Source organism: Acomys minous (assembly GCF_964271855.1).
Source record: "Acomys minous genome assembly, chromosome: 2".
Classification (NCBI taxonomy): domain Eukaryota; kingdom Metazoa; phylum Chordata; class Mammalia; order Rodentia; family Muridae; genus Acomys; species Acomys minous.
The window spans coordinates 104086412-104107441 of NC_140484.1; the positions used below are offsets into that span (position 1 = coordinate 104086412).

Below are 21030 nucleotides of genomic sequence, written 5' to 3' on the forward strand. Positions count from 1 at the left end.
TACTTACAAGCTAAGGGGAAGTAACTGGGTGAAGCCGTGACTCTCTGAATCTAATTCATAGTGACACCGCCCCTTTGCTGCACTTGACATGTGGGCTTGAAGTGTGCTCTTTCTTAGGCAGATCACCTTATCCTAGGTAAGTTTCTAACTAAAAGCCAATTCCCACATTGTCAGTGGACCTGCCCAGCTGGAAGCTGTCGACTTGGACACATGCTAACTTTTTTAATGGATTTGCCACGTCTGTTTATACAATACACCTGGATGCCCTTTGAAAGTTTCGTTTGGAGGCAGGGAGACGGGGTGGTTGCCTGGACAGTTGAGGGAGGAGGCAGACAGAAATATCCTTAGGATTCTCAAGTCTACTCTCAACCCTGGGGAGGGCAAGATGGTGAGAGATTGCCTCTGGGCTCTGGGCGTACTCCAGTGGTACATGGGAATTTTGTTCTTCTTGTAGCCAGAATCGAGTCCTTGCTGTAAATTAATGACGTCTGCAGATATGCCATGCTGTATTGAAGGGAGCTAATGCAGGAATAAGTGCTTCACACGTACTCCCAAGTGGCTGGATTTTAATCTGAAAACACCAGGTTCTGTGGCACCCTCAAAGGTGGAAGAGAAACCATCTCACCATCTAGGAGATACAGGGTGTTAGAAGAGGAGGCGCGAGGGTCTCTTCCTGCTCTGAAGGCACAGGCAGGCTGTGAGAGCTCAGAGGAAAGAGATGTGTGCATTGAGTCACTCACCCGTGGTGCTTTTGACTCAGTAGTGTCTGGTAGAACGCAACTCCCATCAAAGTATCTTCCAGGCACTTGGCAAAGATGGGGCTTTCTCTCTTTGCGGATCTTTCCATGATTGTGTATCAGTGACAACATGCACTTTCTGTGGTTCTTCCGCTGCTGGCTTCACTGGGCTCAGTCAGGGCAGAGGCAGAATCCACTACGGCCATCTTTCTGTGTGATGTTTCCTTACCCCCTTCCTGGTTTGTTTGTTTGTTTGTTTGTTTGTTTGTTTGTTAGTTAATAGATAGGGTCTTTCTGTGTAGCCCTAGTTGTCCTGGTACTTACTATGTACAAGCCAGCCTTAAACTCGGAGAGCCTTTGCCTCCCAAGTACTGTCTTCCTCCCTTTTTGTTTTCCTCTCCCACCTGAGACCTGTATAGTTTTCTTTGTAATGCAGTTGCACTTAGCATCTGTTTCAGTTGCTGGGGATCAGTAAGACATGTTTGTGCCCAGTCTTCAGCTAAACATCAATTTACTTACTTTTAACTGAAAAAGTAGTTACAGATCTCTTCCCCTCTTCCTCCTCTACTTCTGTTTGTTTATTTTATTTTTGAAGTTGGACTGGTAGACCGTGCTCATGGCCTTGGTGAGCACGCGGGCTCCCTCTCCCGCTCGCTTGCCTTCCTGTAACACGGAAAGACAAATAGACCCTTAAACCTGACTCGCAGAGTCCCTGCCAACTTTTCCCTTTGTGCGTAAGTAGTTATGTTATTTCTAGGTTATGTTCTTTATCTTTGAAAGGAAAAAGAAACTACCTTGGACTGTTTGCAGGAACGCATTGTTCCAGGCTTGTCTAGTTGCACCTGTGACGCCATTTTCCACTCGGAACCATGGGAATGATAAGGCTGGTGTCAGGCGGTGAGCCTTGTCAGGTATGAAACACACAATTTTAATATACAATGCCCAGCGTCCTCCTACATATGACATGTCTCAAAAAAAAAAAAAAAGAGTAGATGTTAGGGTCCAGCATCTACTGTTCAGGTGCTGTTTGCTCCTACTCCTCTGAGTCCTTACTTGAAGAGATTGAGGTAGGCATTTAAGGCCTTCCTGGGCCACATAGAAAGGTCTCCTTGGGCTACGGAGTGAAACTCTGCCCCCAAAACAGCAACAAATAGAAAAAGGAAATTGTTTATTTTGTACCTTGCCAAAATGGCGGTGTGCCGTTTCTTTATGTGTAGTTACATGGAGCAGTGACTTACAGAGTCCCTCTTTCCAGTGAACACGTTTGCTCTAGGGTCTGTTTCAGAGACTAGATGGAGGACGATCTTACAGTTAATGAGGACGGCAGGCAAACAGCCATGAAGGGCAGGACTTTTAAATCCTGGCAGGTAACAGAAGGGCCATTTCATGGCCTGGAGAGAGGACACATGGCTTTGCAGGAGGGGCATGTTGAGGGGAGAAGCACCTGGAGGGGGATAGTCAGAGAGAAATAGATTCTTGGGTTTTAGAGAGAAAAGGAAGCCAGTGCACTGGCGGTGGCCATGGTTTTCTTTGGGCACGCTACATCACTGGTCTGCGCTGGCTGTGACTGAGCCAGGGAGAGAAAGGGCATGTTAGTGGCTCTGGTCCTGGGTAGTTTGTGACCTGGGACTTTGCTCTATGTTGGTTTCAGTTCTTTTGTTCCACTTGGGGTCGGGGAGGCCCCAGGTACCAGGAGGAAGAATGTCCAAAGTCAAGGAAGTACTTGATTTTTTCAGTATCCATGGCAGCCCAGCTCTCACGCGCCAGAAGTACCAGAGTGATGTTTAACAGGGGTCGCTTTTGCCCTTACCTAGAATGGAGTTTGTTATCATTTCAAAGAAGCCTGTGAATGAGCCCTGGGGGATAGCTCTGACCTCCCTGCTATTACAGATGCCCAGCTCCTCCACAGAACAGTGGCAGACCCTGTCCATGTGAACAGAGAATACAGTGACTCCCACATGAAAGCGTGTATGGGAAGGTTTCCCTTAAGTCCAGTTTTTACTTCCTTCAAGGACCTTTGGGGCAGGGCCTGGGACAGAGACGGAGTGTGGAGTCTAGAAGAGTGCAGGCTGTGTGCTGTAGGTACCCTGGAGCCTCTGTCCCCAGAGGAGACACAGAGATAGGAGGGAAGTGGTCCCCACAGTCTACCTCTCACACGACAGAGAACAGGAGGTACTCAGTAGTATTAAAGGCAGGCAAAAGCTTCTGCTCTTCGATAAAAAACGGTTTTCTCTCACGTTGAGTCATCACCAAGTGAATCGCCAGCCGAGGTTCTTCCCGTCCCATTCATTTATCTTACACTGCTTAAAACAAAAGCAGAAAGTTAATTTTGCTCAAACATAAGTCATCTTAATACTCTCGCTTTTCAGGAAGTCTCGTCCCCAGAAAACTTTAATACATGTAAAAACCATTTGCAAGCCTTCATTACACTCACACTTACCCCACAGCTTCTTTTGAAGAAATTGTTCTAGCTGCTAGTTCATGTCAGAATGGCTTGATATTTATCGGTGATAGATTGTTGATCAGAATATAGGTGACAGTGCCTTGTAGGCTGCTGACGCACGTGTTGAGACATTTCTTTTTTGTAATTTTGTGCAGGTGGGGAGTTGGGGTGCAGGTGTATAGAGGTCAGAGGACAACCTGGTAACGTTCCTTAAAGGCCACTCACCTACCCCCCCCTTTTTGAGATGATTTTGTTCTTATTTATGCATCTATTTTGTGTATATGGGTGTTTTTGCCCACATACACATTTGTACACCAAAAGAGGGCATCGGATCACACGATAGACAGTTGTGAGTCGCCGTGTGGAGTGCTGGGAACTGAACTCAGGACCTGGAGAAGAGCAGCCTGGGCTCTTAACCGCTGAGCCCTCTCTCCAGCCCCTTGAGAGAGTTTCTTACTGGTATAGAACTCACCAGGTAGACTGGGCTGGCCACTGAGCCCTGGGGATCTGCCTGCTGGCTCCTTCAGTACTATGATTGCACATTTGTGCCACAGTACCTGCCTTTATCATGTGACCTGTGGGATTGGGCTCAGGTCCCGGTGCTCACAAGGAAATCACTTTGCTGACTAATCAATCCACCTCCCCAGCAAGACACGTTCTTTCAGTGTCTGTATCACCCTCTCCCTGTGCTCTGAAGACACCATGGTGCCGTTAGCCTTGTCCTTTAACATTTAACTTCTGTGTTAAATTTCCTAAGATGTTTACTTTTTAATTAAATTTTACTCATGAAAGGATGAGGCAAGGTCAGGTGAAAATCTGCTCTGTGTGACTGATGAACCGTGTGAGAGTGCAGAAAGCCCATGGAGTGTCGCATTTCAGTGCACTGTCTCATAGACACTGAGGTGCAGGAAACTGAGTTAAAAGCTACAACAAAGGACAAAGCCAGCCACAAAAGACTAGGGACTCATACCTCCTCACGTTTATAATAAGACTGTAGAACTGTTGTGTGGTCCGTAAAGACTGAGTGTGTGATTATTGCCCTGTAGTGAGATATAGTGTGCAGGTAAAAAGGATATAGGGAGTTCATAATCATCACTGTGCTGTGTGGCAGGCAGTTCTGCACAAATAGAGGGTTGGATTTGGAAGAGAAGTAGGGAGGTGGAAGGGGAGGAGCTGGTGGAGCCGAAATACACTGTGGTGTTACTTACTCTCCCATCTAGACGGAGGGCCTAACCTGGCAATGTGTGAGGTGAGATGAGGACGGACAAAGTGACAGCGTGTACAACCCCTGTCCTTCTTCGGGCCAATGAAACGGTTAAGAAAAAACTCTTTTCTTAACTCCCTCCCTATTACCTTAAAAACGCCCACATTCACTTCATATGGAACACTGGAGTCTGGTTAATCTTCTGAGTGGCCCTCATTAGTTAATAGAGTAATGTTGACAGAGAGAGCATGGAGTCTTCGGTCTTTACACTTTATCTGCCCATCTCAAATAGGGAAGAAAACTACTGCCCAAGTGAGTATCCACTGTGAAAGGACCTTCATGCCGGTAAAGCATTGTCATTTATATGAGAGACCAGAGCCCCACCTATACCCCAAATGAAATGCCATGATGAGATTCGTCTTTAGAAATAAATAAATAAATAAATAAATAAATAAATAAATAAGTGTGTTTGTGTGTGTGTGTGTGTGTGTGTGTGTGTGTGTGTGTGTGTGAGATAAACCTAATTTTATAATGTTCTTTTTGATCTAATGTCTATTTGGAAGGAAACTTCAAAAAGTAATCAGTGTGTGACCACTCACTGTATTGTAAGGAAAAATTAGGTGGGCAGGATGACCCGTTTAGGATGGTGGTGGCTGGTCCGAATTACAGGCTCCACCTTCCTACATGTCAGGCTCTGGTGGTAATGCTCCTAGGAAGATGAGTAGAAGCAACGATGAGGGCCAAACTCTCAAGAGCTCAAATTTTCAATATTCTTCATAATTACTGACTGTTTTTCTTGTGGAAAAGTTGGAGTGTAGTTTGAAGGTGTTTGGTGCCGGTTCTCTGCGTGTACGTGGAAAAACCTTGTTGGCTCAGTGAGAGCTGCTATTTTGTTAGGAGTTGACTGCTGGCAAAGTCCAAATACAGGTTTGACTTTAGCAGGCCTTCAAAGTGGCTATCTCTGTGTGCTGAAGTTCTGTAAATACGGCGTAGCTTTGTTTAGCATTCTATAACATGTATTGATTTTTCTTTTTCCTCTCCAGAAAGAAAATCTCAGGTCTTGTCTTTTCTCTCTTGGTAACAGAGGTTGGTTTATTTTCCAGGATCACAACTGGGGAACCTCTAAGGCCAGGTCACTACTGTTAAAGGTGTCCGAATTCTCCAGATTTTTCCTTCCTGTCATAAGATTCCAACCAGAAGAAAGGTTTTATATTGAAGCCACATTTTTCCAACAGAAATGCCTGTTTATTCAGAAAATCCAGCTGTTGCTGGTGACACATGAAAATTAGCTAATAACAAGAAGTCTCCCCTCTAGGAAAAACAAGTACTTAAAAAAACTTTTTGACTTGTATGTCAGTAAACTCATCCATTTCAAAAGCATTTTCAAAGATTGCTAATGAAAGTGAAGGCCTGTGTAAAGTCACTTTCATGTCATCAGACACTTCTCTTCCTGGTACCATGTAGTGTTAGGGCTGTGTTATGTTCTTGAAGTCACAGACTCAAGTTACCTCTTGGTGTTAATGGTACACAGAAGAGATTTCTAGAAAAAAATGAGAGGCTTAGTCAGTGCTTCCTATGGTATAGCACAGAGAGAAGCAATCCTGCCAAAATGACAGTTAAGATACTGATATTTTGACAGAAATATTAGTAAATGTCATATTACCCTTTGCTAAATATTTATAGCATAGACTATAAACCCTGATGCACAGTATTTTATGACAGTAGCATCCTTTGCCTCGTATCTGTTACACTGTGCTGACACCAGTCTGTGGTTTCTATCCAGAGGCCTGAGGGGAAGAGTTCATTATTAATACCCTCTTATTTCCGCAGAAATAAATTTCGTCCCAAGAAAGCACCCTTGAATCTTCAGTTCTTCTCAAGGTGGAATATTTTGAAATACATACATTTATTCTTTCCTGGATCCAAGTACCAATGCTTTTACAAGAAGGCACAGTGAGAGGGTGGTGGTAGTGAAGACTGAGTTTAATTCTGAGAGAAGGAAGCATGTTCAGGAGTGAGGCACCTGACCTGGGTGTGTGCGAGGGTAACAACAATCCTCACTGGCATTCTTGTCAGGAAAGGGGATGGCAGTTGCAAACTGCAGTGTGCTCTGAGTTCCGCTGTGCGGCTGGGCGACGATGTCTGGTAGCTGTGCTTTATAAGGTGATGCATGCCAGATACTTCCCTCTGGGTCATTTAGAAATAGCAGTCTAGAGTTGTGCATGCTTTGATTCATGGTCACAGTTTTGTGTTGTAGTAAATAGCGTTCCTAGGCACTTTTCTGGCAGATAATAGATTTCATGCCAGCTATGTGAGGTGATTTCCCTTAAAAAATATGTGAGTATATCGGAAAATTCTGTGCTGTGAGCAGTTGTCCGTGGTGGTCCTTCGGTTGGTCATGGGCGAGAAAGAACTGTGCCTTCCACGAAGCTCTGTTAATGGCTTAATGATTCTCTCTGGTGAGCCTATTACTATTTTTATATACAAATTATATATAATTTGAAAATTAACCGGTATACAGACTGTCTCCATCAAGCTGCGGTGCTGTGACCTGGCTGTACACAGTTCCCGTCTCCACAGAAAGGTGATCCGAGGCATGGTCAGGTGCAGCCACTAGAAACCCTTGCGCGAATGTTTGCTGTTGCTTGGTAGTTTCAAGATCAGTAACAATTTTCAGAATGGAATAGTTTCAGAGTCCTTCGTTTACAGCAGTTTGGAGAAACACTTGAAGTACCAAGTGACCTTAATTCACTGTAACTCTCCAACTGGAAAATGTGCCCAGTGTGTCCTTGAATCAAGAACCCTCACCTCTTAACCCTCACTGTTTCTGTGGACATCAGCATTCCTGCTGTGTAATCAGTGATCTCCCCACACCCTGCATCCTCCTGCTCTTCCACGCTCTGAATGGGTCACTTGCCCTGACATTGTTTGTAGTTTGGACCAGAAACCATGCGTGTTTCCTTGACCTTAATCTCACTGTGTACTTACTTGGTCGAGGAATAAGCTGGGTCTGCTGCTGTCAAATCGTGGTGACATTTCACAATATTTAACCCCAAATCCTTAAGCACAGGAAGTGGGAAAACTGAAATATTTGAGAGATTGACATTACATCAGTAATAGATTGTTTAGAAATGGCAAAACTCAGATACTGTGAAAGGGGGCAGGAGAAGAAAAAAGGACCAAGGATGACGTCTTGCGATTGCTTTATTGTTGTTCTAAGCTTGAGGTAAACAAATTTTTTTGTCTTTAAAGTCATTCACATGTATCAGTAGGTTAAAAAACAACAATATGCAAGTTCTTATGTGTCATGTCATTGTGTATGGAAATTTTGTTGTTGCAGTTTTAATCTGGGAATCTTGCTGTATGGCCCAGGATGTCCTCTTACCTCAACTTTGAGCACCTGGGACTGCAGATGTGCTCCATCATGCCTGGCTAATCTAAATGGAAAGCTGTGTTCTAAGATCTGAGCAAAATCCAGAGCCGCATTGAGCTTGGTAATGCACCCTGAAGACATCTAAAACCAAGACAGTGCTGAAGTCGGTGCCTGTGCCTCTGTACTGTGGTTTATACTCATATTTGCCCCAAGACCTGTGGTGGTGGGGGTTGGGGTTTACTGTTTGTTGTAGAAGTGCCCCAAAATGCTGGGATGTTGAAAGGAGAACTTAGGGCTGGAGAGGTGGCTCAGTGGCTAAGAGTACCGCCTGCTCTTCCAGAGATCCTGAGTTCAATTCCCAGCAACCACATGGTGGCTCACAGCCATCTATAATGTGACCTGATGCCCTCTTCTGCAGATAAAGTACTCATATACAATAAATAAATACATGTTAAAAGAAAGAAAGAACTTAGTGAGCAACCTGTTTGTTGCTTGTTTGTTGGAAACCTCTGCTTGCCAACCTAGCCTCTGCCAGGTGATTTGAATTGAGAGTCTCACGAAGTCAGATTTGGGAGGTCCCGGAGTTTTCTGTCTCATGGATACACTTGGCGATCACCTCTTTGGTGTCTGCACATTACATGCATGGTCTTGACTTAGCCGGTGGGTCTCAGTACTGGTGCAGCCAAGTGCTTGTTCATCCTGGATTTGTTTGATCACCCTCACATAAGAATCCTGTCAAGGGGGCTGGAGAGATGGCTTATCGGTTAAAAGCACTGACTGCTCTTCCAGAGGTCCTGAGTTCAATTCCTAGTAACCACATGGTGGCTCACAACCATCTATAATGTAAACGGATGCCCTCTTCAGGCCTGCGGATATACATGTAGACCACTGTATAAATAAATAAATAAATAAATAAATAAATAAATATTTTAAAGTATCCTGTCAAAGTCCTAGAAACCACGGTTCTGGGATATCTTTGGGGGATACACCTGTTTTCCTCTTGTTCATGGAATGCTGGTGTTGGGATGGGTCTCCCACGTTTTAAATGTCCCATCTGCCTGTGTGGGTAACAAAGCTTTATGTGTAGATGGTCTGATTTGTGGTCAGTGGACAGCTGTAACATACAAGCATTGTTTCTTTTTTGTTGCTTTGTGTCGTTGAGACAAGGTTTCTCTGTTTAGCCCTGGTTGTCCTGGAACTTGCTCTGTAGACTAGCCAAGCCTCAAACTCACAGAGATACGCATGCCTCTGCCTCCTGCCCCTCAAGTGCTGCGATTAAAGGCTTGCACCCCAACTTCGTGCCCACTGTTTTCTTTCAGAGGAAGTGAGCTGACGTTCTTACTGTGGGGGGGCTGCATCCAAAGCTTCGCTAGCCCTCAGGCTGCAGAGGAAGCCCCATGTGCGAGTTGTGTTCTCCCGGCAGCTGTGACGACTACTCAAAAGCCCGTTCAAGAGGAAGATAATCCCCACACCCAGGTGTTTGGGCAGTTAGTGCAGAGTGGAGAGAAGTGGCCCTGTAGAAAAGTGGTCACCTGTGCTAACAGACAGATGTTAAACTGTTACTTAGTAACACACATAATAACTTGGTTTTCCTTCTGAACCCTTCTACCGGGTATGACCCACCAACATGTGTGGTGTTCTTGGGGTGCCCAAGATGGGCCTATAGTTCAGGGCTAGAGTGCTTGCCTAGCACGTGGGAGGCACTGGGTTCAGCCTACAGGACAGGGAACCTGCCGGGTGCCAGGGTTCCTGCCACCCGAAATAAGAGTCCCTCCTAGCCCTCTCCCGTGTCTTGCTCATAATTGCTAAAAGAGCATCTGTATGTACACCACCACCCTTTTGACAGAAATATAGACTGAATATTCTCTTACACTAACCCAGCCACTGGGCAGTCAGAGGTGGACAAAGCCCGATGTGTGAAAACATTCTAGTAGTGAAAACAGCTCCCCCCTCCCCCAAAACAAAAGAACAAACAGAGGAGTGCTATGAACTAAAGTAAACAGAGGCAGCTTTTAGGGGTGGGGACTTCTGGTTGAGTTCTCAGAGGCCCTTTAAAACGTAGCTGTTACTAACTTCGTTCTTTGACAGTGTCTGTGCGTGTCTGGGTGTATTCCAACCCCTCTCATATCATCTTCTCTGGGATCCTACTCACCCTCGTCAGCCTTCCTCCTCCTCCTCCTCCTCCTCCTCCTCCTCCTCCTCTCTCACATTTATCTCCCCCCCCCTTCTTGCTCTCTTTCTTTCCCCATGTAATTTAACCAGGAGTATCTGTGTGAGTGGGTTGAACCTGTCCTCAAAGCCCTGTGGGCTTAACAGTGGACACTCTCTCAGAGCCCTTTTCTGCAAAGAGAATGTTTGCCCTCAGATGTGGGGACGAGCCTCAAGGTGAGAAGATCTGCTGCTGGGCTCACTCACTCCACAAATATTTATTGAGCACCTGTGTGTGCCAGGCCCTGTTCTCAGTGCCAGCTACATAGTGGGGTACGTGGTAATAGGTGAGCTTGTATGTGTGGTGTTTAGAGAGTGTCTGATGTGATATTTAGGCTGAGACTTAAGGAAAGGGACAAAGGACCTCTAGAAGAGGCCTAGGAAAGTGAGATGTTAAAAGGCCTGTGTCCTGACTGAGTGACGTAGAGGACGCAAGGCCGTTTGTGTGGAGCCTTAGCCTCTGAGAGAAGATAGTTGCGTTCTGAGCTGTAGTGTGTGTGTTCACGGGACTAGAAGGTGTCTAGGAGCAGGCCATGGCCTAGGGCAGAAATGAGCCTTTGGTACTGTGGAGAGTTAGGAAGAAGCACCAGAGCCCAGAAGGGCAGACTGGACTTAAACCATGGAGTTGCCCCCAATAGCCCAGGAGGAAATTTTGTGTATTCCCACGCTGGATGTGTATTTTGTTCTTGAGGGAACTTTTATATCTTCAGGTAACTGTGGGCTGTATTCCACTGTTTAAGAGTGTGTTGATGGTTGCTTCAGGATGTTTAGCCATGGGCTCAGGTTGTTTGTGCTTTAAAGTCCACCAAGGCCAAATCCAAAGAGTCTGTAATTCATAGACATCATCATAGGTGCTTGTTTCCCTTACCTAGAAAGTATGCTGATGGCCACAGAGTCAGCAGGTCTCCACAGGCGCCTTAAAAAGACAGCCAGCAGGTCAGAGACAAGTTTCAAACCAAAACAAACTGCTACAGGCGCTGGGCTGGTTCTGTATAGAACTTGGCACAGCTCCTCTGAGGCTTGTTTATTTTTCTCTCAGTTTGTCATCTTGACATTTTTGCCTTTGAAGACATTATAGAATTATTGCATTTCGGTAACAGACATATATTTTACAAGCTTTATTTGGTATCCCCCGATAACTTTCTTGTTGCTTGGGGCTTGGGCTGTCGGTCTTGGATGGAAATGTGGGGCTGTGGGTTGGAAATGAATTCTTGGGTTAATTCCCCATGCTCTGGGAAATGTGCATAGCTACCCGGTCCCAGCACTGTGGGGCAGGATGGTTGGTGGTGTGAAAGGTAGAATAGAATGTTCTAGAGATGTAGCATGCTTTCCTACTAGACTCTGAAGCCCCAGTTGTGTTGCAGCTGTGTTTTGCAAGAGGTAAAAGTGGGGCATCTATGGCCACGCTCATCTGTGGCTCTCTAGAAGCTCTCTGTGGAAAAGCAGCAAGAGACACACGCACACGTGTGTGCGCACACACACACATACACTTTTACACACACATGCCTCGTGTTCTGTTGCTGTCTCCTTACATTAACACTATTCCAGGGCTTGTTTTGAGGTAGGAAAGTAAGGATACTGGGTTTAAAAAGTTGATAGCCTTGGGGATTCCTGACTTTCCTTAGGGTTCGGTACTTCCCAGACCTCAACATTCTGGGTAATAAACAAAACAAAACCCAGCTTCCCTGGGCTGTGGAGGAGGGGAAAGCCAGGCTGAGAGGGGGTAGCCATGTAAATAGGCATGGGCTGGGCTTGGGGCTGAGGGTTCTCTTACCTACAGGGATAATGGTGACTGCCGTTAGAAAAAGAATTTTAAGAATTGAGATTGCTCCTTAGCTCGGATTTTTAACAGCCTAAATAAGGTTTAGATGTAGTGATATCAGTGATAAAAACAGCCAATACTTAAAAATACATCTTTTGGGAAATATATTGCCTCCTCCAGCACAGTTTGGCATTCTGTAATAAGCTGGCATCTCTATCTTACTAAGAATATTTTAATAAAATGGCAGAGAAGGAAAAGATGGAATGTGTATCTATCAGCAGATAGGTGTTAGTGTTAGAACAGCCCAGGCAGGCAGGCAGGCAGGCAGCTCCAAGAAATGCCTGGTAGCCTGTGCTTGGCTTCAGTAAGAGACCAGGCGCCCTAAAGAGGCCCCTGCAAGCTTCCCAGAGGACTCAGAGGCCCGAGCTGGTGTCTGAGCACTTCTCTTTGTTTCGGTTGTTTTCGATTTGTCTTGGAAAATACGGACACAAACCCAGTCCCAGTCCCTGCAGCTGCTGGAGCTTTTTATGAATGAGGCCCAGAAGGGGGAGGAGAGGGCTTGCATTACACCAGCCGTTGGGTAATGCAATTCATTCACTGGCAGCAGCCTTCCAGGCCAGGCTTTATTTTAAAGGAAATGGCTTGTTTATTTGACAATTCAGATTAGCCGCTTTTTACCCGCCTCCCCCCGCACCCCCCCTGCACCCCCCCCCCCTTCCTGGACAGCTGTCAGCAAGTTCAAACACTGACTCCATGGACATTAAAGCTTGTGTTCTGAGCATTTGCTCAATTTAGTTGGGTGAAATAATAGGAGAGGTTGATTAAGAAGGGGAGAGGATCTTGGTTACTCCTCTGTTCCCCTGCTATCTAAAAGGCAAGGCTGTGGAATCTCTTTGTTTACCCAGCCCTCAGACCCCTGGGAGCCACAAGAGTGGAGTGCCTTTGGCAAGGCAATGCCTCCCTGAGGCCTGCCCAGGTCTAAATGTGCCCTTCTTACTCTGTATCTTGGACTGTTTCCCTGTCCTGCGCTGGCATTTCTTTATCTGTGGCATTTAAGGTCCCGTGTTTGTGGCCACTAAAATCTGAATTGGAAAGTGTATGATGACAAGGGCTGGTCCTCTCTCCCCACCACTGCTTCCTGCCAGGGGCTGAACAAAGAGACCAGCCATTGTCCTGAGCAGAAATGAGCCTCTATCAAAACAGCCTCCCACGGAAATGGGCAGCCTGGCTACAGCTGCCCGTGTGAGCCCAACAGTGGGGCTCATTCCCTCAGAAAGAGCACTGTGAGGTCAAGAAGAGACCATTCCTTGATGACCACCCCTGGCAGGGAGGCAGACCACTCCCACTGCCCCAGCTCACCACACAGATCCACTGGCATCTCTGCCACCCCCGTGCAGTGATGTCTGGTTAATGCCCACAGCCATGGTTTTGGGGGACCAAAAAAAAAAAAAAAAAAAACCTCTGTGAGGCATTAGTGTGTGTGTGTGTGTGTATGTGTGTACACGTGCATGTTAGAGAGACTTAAAGGTGTTCAATCACAGAACCTAAGGAGGCCCTTCTGTAAGGCAGGCTCAGAATAAAAGTGGAAGGAATGCCCCTGGGTGTTCTCCAGCTTTTAAGTAGCATGAGCCTCTCTGAGCTCTATTGCTAGCAAAAGGTGTTTGAGGGCATCTGCCGGCTGGTTACTACAGAGAGCATCCGGATGTTGATGGACTGAGCATGTTGCTCTTCCTGCTCGTGCACTGATGCTGTGTTAACACACCTGGTGGCCACCTGAAGCATCATGCACGGTGTAGCCACTCAGAGTAGTCACTTTGCTGCTCTTGTTTTCGTCTTGTGTGGGGTCATGTGTCACATCCTGTTATCACAGTAAGAACTCTTCCAAACCTTCAATGTCCCATCTGAGTGGTTCTTAATGTTTTGTTATGGTGAAAAGCGGAGTGCATGCATGGGGGGGGGGGGGCTTGTTAGCGGTTTCACTACAGGCGTAGGCTCTCTGAGAGGGAGTGAGATGAAGGCTTGGTAGCTGCATCTAGCTGGTCTCTGGTACCTCTGGCCAGTTGATCTTTCTGGATGATGTGAGTGTTGAGGCCCATTGCTCTTACCAAGGTCCCAGCAGGGTGAACTGCAGGCATACAGTGTATATGGTCCTTGGCTTGCTGTGGTGGCAATGGGTCTTGGAGAGGATGTGCGCCTTAAAACCCTGAGTGAACAAACATCTGTACTAGGATAGCCATAGGAGCTGACAGCAGGATGTGGCTGGGGATTCTAATACAAGGTTCTAAGCCCAGTCTCACGACGGACAGCTCACTAAGGAGGAGACTGGTTGGAGCTCTTCCAGACACATCAGAGGCTAGAAAGGAGTTTGAGCAAGGTCATGAAATATTTCCCCTATAGTTTCATGTAGTAGTTTTGTAGTTTCTGGTCATAAATATTTTACCTTTGAATGTGTATGTTTCAAAGTGTGTGTGTGTGTGTGTGTGTGTGTGTGTGTGTGTGTGTGTGTGTGTGTTGAGCACAGGGGCTCTTACGTCATTCTTTTGCACATGAATATGTTCTTTTCCAAGCACCATTTCCCATATGTATACACACAGGGTGCTTTTATAAAATACTGGTTGACTGAAAACATGTTGTTGTTTTCCTTTTATTCTGTTCCTAATCTAGGTATTTTTCTACCAGTACCATAGTCTTTAGGTAACTATAGCATTGTAACAAACATGCAATTCAATTTTTTCCTTTTTTAAAATATTTATTTATTTATTATGTGTATGGTGTTCTGTCTGCATGTACACTTGCACGCAAGAAGAAGGCATCAGATCTCATTATAGATGGTTGTGAGCCACCATGTGGTTGCTGGGAATTGAACTCAGGACCTTTGGAAAAGCATGCTCTTAACCTCTGAGCCATCTCTCCAGCCCTTCAAAACTTTTCTTTGGGGGCCTTTTGCTGTTGTTTTTGAGACATTGCGTCATACAGCCTAGGCTGGCTTTGAACTCCTAATCTGTTATGGCTCCACTTTCAAAGCGTATTTTGTAGTCAGGTGATGCTTTTAGCTTTGTTATTTCTGCGGAGGATTCTGAAGATTCCGTTGTGGTAGGGCACTGCGTTAAGAGAGAGTGAAATGTGCTAAATGGGAAAATGGGGTGCAAGCAGATAGCAGTGTGCCACTGCGTTGCCTGGGGTCAAGTTCTCAGCAGAGGTAGTGAGGTCACTGTCACATGTTTGGAAGAGGGAAGATGAAGTGGGACTGAGGACTTGAAGAACAGCGGAGCTGTGCCTGCTCAGTTTTGGGGTGAAATCAGGAGAGCCGGAACTGTCAAGAACTAGAGACACTGTGACCAATAGCAGCTTTGTAGAACAAGCTGTGTACACACTGCAAATGTAGCTCTGTGGAAGTCATTGAGTTCACATCTAAATCAGCATCCAGTTGTGAGTCAGTGTGGGCAAATATCTGCATGGGCATTCTATTTATTTAGCATCATTGAAACAGTCTCCTCCTCTTCTTCCTCCTCCTCCTCCCCTTCTTCCTTTTAATTGATTTTTCCAAATAAAGCTTATGTCTCAGAGTTTAATAAATTTAAGCGTTTCTTAACTGTTATTGACAGATCTTCACTCTAATTAATGATGTATCATTTTCTTGGTAATACAGGGCACTGTTATGAAATCTGGAGCCTTCGAACTTTAGGCACATAAAACTCTGGTTTTCTTAAAGAGCTTTGGACATCCACACATGCTTATGTTTACTGCATTTGGTCTGTTTTAGCTGCATGCGTCCCAGCAACATGAATCCTGGCCCTGGGTGCTGTCTCTAAATAAACTAAGTGCTTGTGGCATTGTTGCTGATGAAGGGCAGAAGACTTTCATAGTTGCCTTGTTTTGGTTTTCGTTTTGTTTTGTTTTGTTTTTGTTTGTTTGTTTGTTTTGGTTTTTTTTTGGGGGGGGGGGGACAGGGTTTCTGTGTAGCCTTGGCTGTCCTGGACTCTCTTTGTAGACTAGGCTGGCCTCGAACTCACAGCGATCCGCCTGCCTCTGCCTCCATAGCGCTGGGATTAAAGGCGCTTGTAGTTGCTTTTAAGATGGCATCAGGAGCCAGGAACTTCATGGGTAGGATACTAGAACCCTGTCCACCACTTGGATCTGAACTGCAAATGGGAAATACTGTTGATGGCCTTAATGCTTTTTGCTCACATCATTTTCTCCAGTGTTCGCGCCCCTGAGTGAGTTGGTGGACCCCTTGAGGATTCTGGCTCCTTTATCTTACTTTGCCTCCACATGACTTTTTATGTTTTCCTAGATAGAATTGTACTAATGAAAATGAGAAGTAAATGTAATATGTAATGTTCTGTTGGTAATTGTTTGTTTGCATTTTAGCTTGTCACTGAGCTAATGATATTTTAATTGTAGCTGACTTGAAACACAATGAAAAAGTGGCTTCCTGCTGTTTTGGATTTTTGAGGGTTTTTTTTTTCTTTCTTTCTTTCTTTCTTTTTTTTTTTTTTAAAGCTGGATTCAGTAACTTGAAGGTAATTTAAAATGTTCAAGCCCCAGAAACGTATTTATATTCCACAGCCCCAGACTAACCAGGCAGTGCTCACGTTTAATCATTGGCTGGGATGTAAATACAGCAAGGAAACAAACAGCCCGGTACGCGCGTGCATCCATTACATTATTGCTTATGTGGCGGAATTTTAAAAGTCTTGCCTCACGGAAGCCCCAGGATGTCATGAATGTGTAGCTGGGGCAATACTGTTTGATTTTGCAAAGCGCTCTTCTGTTTCTGAATGATAATTGCATACGCCAGTTCTCTGGGGCTGTGTGAGGACTACAGAGGGAAACAGAAGGCCCGGATAGGAGGAGAAACACATGGGGATTCTTACAGGGAGGACAGTTGATCAGCTCGCTGAGTCAGCCTCGAGACGGATGCCTGCCGGAGCAAACGCACTCCAGGGTGAGCGTGTGTGAGTGAGGAAGGTTAGACATACAGCCTTGGGATTGGTCTGTGACGTGTGATTTGTAGATGTTGAGAGTGTAGTTCCTAATCCATCTGTTAGAAGAATTGATGAGCTGCAGAGAACTTTGAAAAGAAACAGCATTCTCAGATAATACAAGATACTACTGCTCTGTCAGCTTAATTTTATGTTGCCACCTGTGGGGGCTCTTGCCTGTAATCCCTGTCCTGAAGGGAGACGGGCAGGAAGATTGCTGTGAGCTCAAGGCCAGCCTAGGCTACAGAGTGAGATCTGGTCTTACAAACAACAAATTAGAAACCACAACTCAGCTACCAGAGTTGGCAAACCAAGCGAGAAGTTATAAAGGTGCCTTGGTAGGATACCTAAGTTGACCTCTGGCCTGCACTCCACAGCACACAAACACACACCCACATGCACGCACACACACACAGTTCCCATAGGTTCATCCACTTCACCGTGCCAAATGCTCCGCTGGGATTCTTTGCCTAAGGCACAGTATGTGCCTTTGTGTGGGCAGGGCCACAGTTCAGAGTGGGGGGGCTGATGTATACAATCACCTCTTCCTGGGGGTGCTGGCATGTTCTTTATCTGCATACCCCAGTAGTACAGGACACCCCGTGTCTGTTTTGGTTGCCCTTTGAGCTACAACCTGTCATGGTTCTCAGAGAGCCCAAAGGAAGTATTTGTTCTCTCGTCCTGTTTAACTAATTAAATATCTAACCTTGGCTTTTAAAAGAAACTTCAAAATAAAAGCTACAGTAGTTCTGATTAGTCAGAACGTCATTTCTCTCTATACTCCCAACAATCCGAACTGTTTCTACTCAGCGCTCTCATACTTAGTGTGTGATTTTCAATACCGACAATCAGGGTTCGAGTTTTGCAAACGCCATATGGATGATACGTGCAATCTAAGGTAATTCTGACCCCAACCATGTTGTCCCAGAATGCCAGGACAGAATCCTCTAGGGCTGTCCTCCCATTGCAGGAGTACAATGGCTTGAGTTAATGGCCGGAGCCCCCCTCAGCTTTGATCATTTGCTGCAATGACCCCCAAATGGCAGAAGAATTAACTGTTGCTATTTTAACAAGGATGTAACTCAGGAATAGCTGAGTGGAAGGGCAGGACGAGGCAAAGTACACAGGGACAAATGTCTTGGAGCAGCTTTTTATGAGTGTCTAAAGTAGGAATTCACCCTGGGTACATGCTAGTTTCTTAAGGCTACCCTGGGTACAAGGAATTCTCTGTACTATCCAGTCTTACAGGTGTTGGCCTGTAGGGAGGACACATAGATAGATGGACTGGCTCATCTTCTGCCACCACTGCTGCAGTGTTTGGGTTTACAATATCTATCTCCCTTACTTTCTGTTTCTTCACAGAAGCTTCAGAAACTCAAAAAATTCCAGCTGAATATCGAGAACCTGTCCCCGTAATGGGCATTTGTGGGAATGAACAGTAAATAAACATCTTTGGTGGGTGTGGAAGGCGTGTTGTTGGTTTCTGCATTTTCAAAGGAAAGGCTGATCTCCAGGAGCATCTTCTTCCCTCCAGTCCTTGCAGTCTTGTCGAAAGCCGAGAGCAGCACTGCGTCCAGCAATGTGTACTCTCTGGCGCTTGGAAAGGTCAACAAAGATGTGTAGATGCCAGCATTAGGGTCATCACTGCAGAGCAATGGCACATAAGTCTCCCTCCCCCTTAGGGAGATATAGTCAAAGATCTGCAGTGGATTCATGAAATCTTAAATAGCACCAGACCTGATGTGTACTGTTAATTCCTACACATGCATATCTGTGATGCTTAATTATAACTAGATATAATTAGGAATTAACAGTACCAACAAGGCAATTATAAAAATAATGCTGTAATAAGTTGCCAGCCTCACTCTTTCCCAGTTTAGGGACATAGGTGTTTTGTTTTGTTTTGTTTTAAATATTTTATTATGTATATAGTGTTCTGCCAGCATATACACCTGCACATCAGAAGACGACACTAGATCTCATTATAGATGGTTATGAGCCACCATGTGGTTGCTGGGAGTTAAACTCAGGACCTTTGGAAGAGCAACCAGTGCTCTTAACCTCTGAGCCATCTCTCCAGCCCCATCGGGGTCATTGTTAAGTGAAGTCAGGCATACTTGAACAGGAGCTCACATCTCTGAAGATGCTAGCTGGTAGTTAGGGTCCACAGCCTGGATCCATTGCAAAAAGAGAGGACCCTTACAGAGCAGGTCAACAACATTGCTTCCTGTAACTGTGACTGGCAGGCAGTTAAAGGCCAAGGAACTTTTTATTTCTGGAATTTTCCATTTAATATTTCAATGTTGTGGTTGCCCCCAGGTAACTGAGACCAAGGACAGGGAACTGTGCAAGGGAGGATTGTGTCTCCAGCTGCCCTTACCCTGACGTGATTGTCACTATTTTGCAAACTGGAGAGTCTATCAGATCAGATAGCACTGAAGGCAGTGCTGCCTCGCTCAACCTGAGCCCTTCTTTGCACATGCCTCTGTGCTGCTCACTGCACTTACTCCAGAAAGTGCTAAGCTGAAGCATGGTGGTACTTCTGTGAATCCAAACAGCAAGGAGGTAGCTTTCACAATCTTAGCAGCTGGAAGCATATTAATAATGCCCCCTGGATTGCTCTGACTCGGGTGTTGAGCACAAGCCGCAACGTGGGTGTCAACAGACGGCCCAGGTCATAGACACGTGCAACAGACTCTGTCTCTTGGGACTTCTCCTTGTCAGTGTGTTGGTTGAAGCCATGCATGTTCTGGCTGCTTTTGAGAGACCTCACTTGTGTAACACCATGCAGTAAGCACAGGGCTCCTGCGTGCTGAAGCATTCGAGTTGCGCTCACTTCAGACTTCACCGTGATTTCAGATGAGTGCATTCTCTGAAAAGCAGAGGACAAGGGGACCAACTCATGGCCGATGGGCTTCCATCCTGACTCTGCCACTTACTTATAAGACCCCTGCCTCATCTGTATGGTGACTTGTCCTTCTTTTAACAGTGGGGTTTTCTCTGGCCTACACAGTATAAGTTTGGGGGCATAACAGCAGCTTTGTGGTAATAGTAATGTTCCTTGCAATGGGAGTTGATTGTTTGATCCATGGGCTCTATCGTAATTGGAAATTTTTCTAGTTACATTCTGGTAAAAAGTAGCTGTTAAAGGTTGAAGTACCATTTCTATGTAAAGTTGTTATAGAGAAGGTAAGATAAACAAATATCTTATTCTGGAAAAGTGGTCAGGACAGCTTTCCATGGGGACAGCGATGTTAGCATATGCCTCCAGTGAGGAGCTTGGAATGTCCAGTGGCAAAGTAGCATTTAATACTTCAAAGTATATTATTTTTTAAAAGATTTATTTATTTATTTATTTGGTATACAGTGTTCTGCCTCCATGTACACCTGCACACCAGAAGAGGGCACCAGATCTCTTCATAGATGGCTGTGAGCCACCGTGTGGTTGCTGGGAACTGAACTCAGGACCTTCGGAAGAGCAGCCAGTGCTCTTAACCTCTGAGCCATCTCTCCAGCCTGTATATTATTTTTTTTAATAATGACATATTTAGTTGAATTTAGATGAATATTAGTTTTCTACCAAGGTAAATGATAGCCCTAAGTTGAAATTTTTTTGGTTTTGGGTTTTTTGTTTTGTTTTGTTTTGTTTTTTGTTTGTTTGTTTGTTTGTTTGTTTTTTGTGAGTACTTTTACCTCCCTCAAAAATATGCTTCTGGGTTTGAGATAAGTTATGGATAATTACTTTAATGTTGACTTCTAATCTTGGCCACGTGATTGGTTTTGCACAAAAGAACTGTGGCTATAAAATTGACTGTTTGGCTTCCTGCATTCCGTTTCTGCCTATGTCTGTTAGTCAACTTTCAATTACTGTAACAAAATGCTTTGTGTTAGTAGCACTATAGGAGCTCGTGTGAAAGCGGAGCTATTTACCTTATGCCTGGGATACAAAGGGAAGGAACTGTCTCATTCTGTCCTTCAAGTGTGCATCTCCAGTGACCAAAAAGACTTCCTGTTAGGCCACAAGTTCCTACCATCTTCCAGTAGTGCCAAGGTGGGCACTATTCCTTTAATACACAGGCTGGTGTCAGCTATCCATATTGAAACTTCAGCACCTTGTCACTAGAAACATGTGTACCTAAAACACAGCTGTGTTTAATATGCATTCACCACGAAGACAAAGCTGGGGTTATAAAAATCACTGTGTCATGGTTCTCAGCCTGGAGGTGCTTGCTGTTGCATGTCTGCAGTCCTTCAAGGCTACAGGTAGCTGTGATATTGCTCTGATGTGGAAAAGGGATGTGTAAAGAGGGCACATCTT

The 21030-nt window shown here is 45.3% G+C and overlaps 1 protein-coding gene and 1 long non-coding RNA gene across 3 annotated transcripts in view; both read left to right on the forward strand.

Moving 5' to 3' along the window:
- IGF1R (insulin like growth factor 1 receptor) overlaps positions 1 to 21030 on the forward strand; it is a 290765-nt gene that overhangs the window by 123482 nt on the left and 146253 nt on the right. The window lies entirely within an intron of this gene.
- Positions 4941 to 8684, forward strand: LOC311593084. The gene is made up of 2 exons (XR_014777591.1): positions 4941 to 7610; positions 7725 to 8684. It is a non-coding gene; the product is annotated as an uncharacterized lncRNA (long non-coding RNA).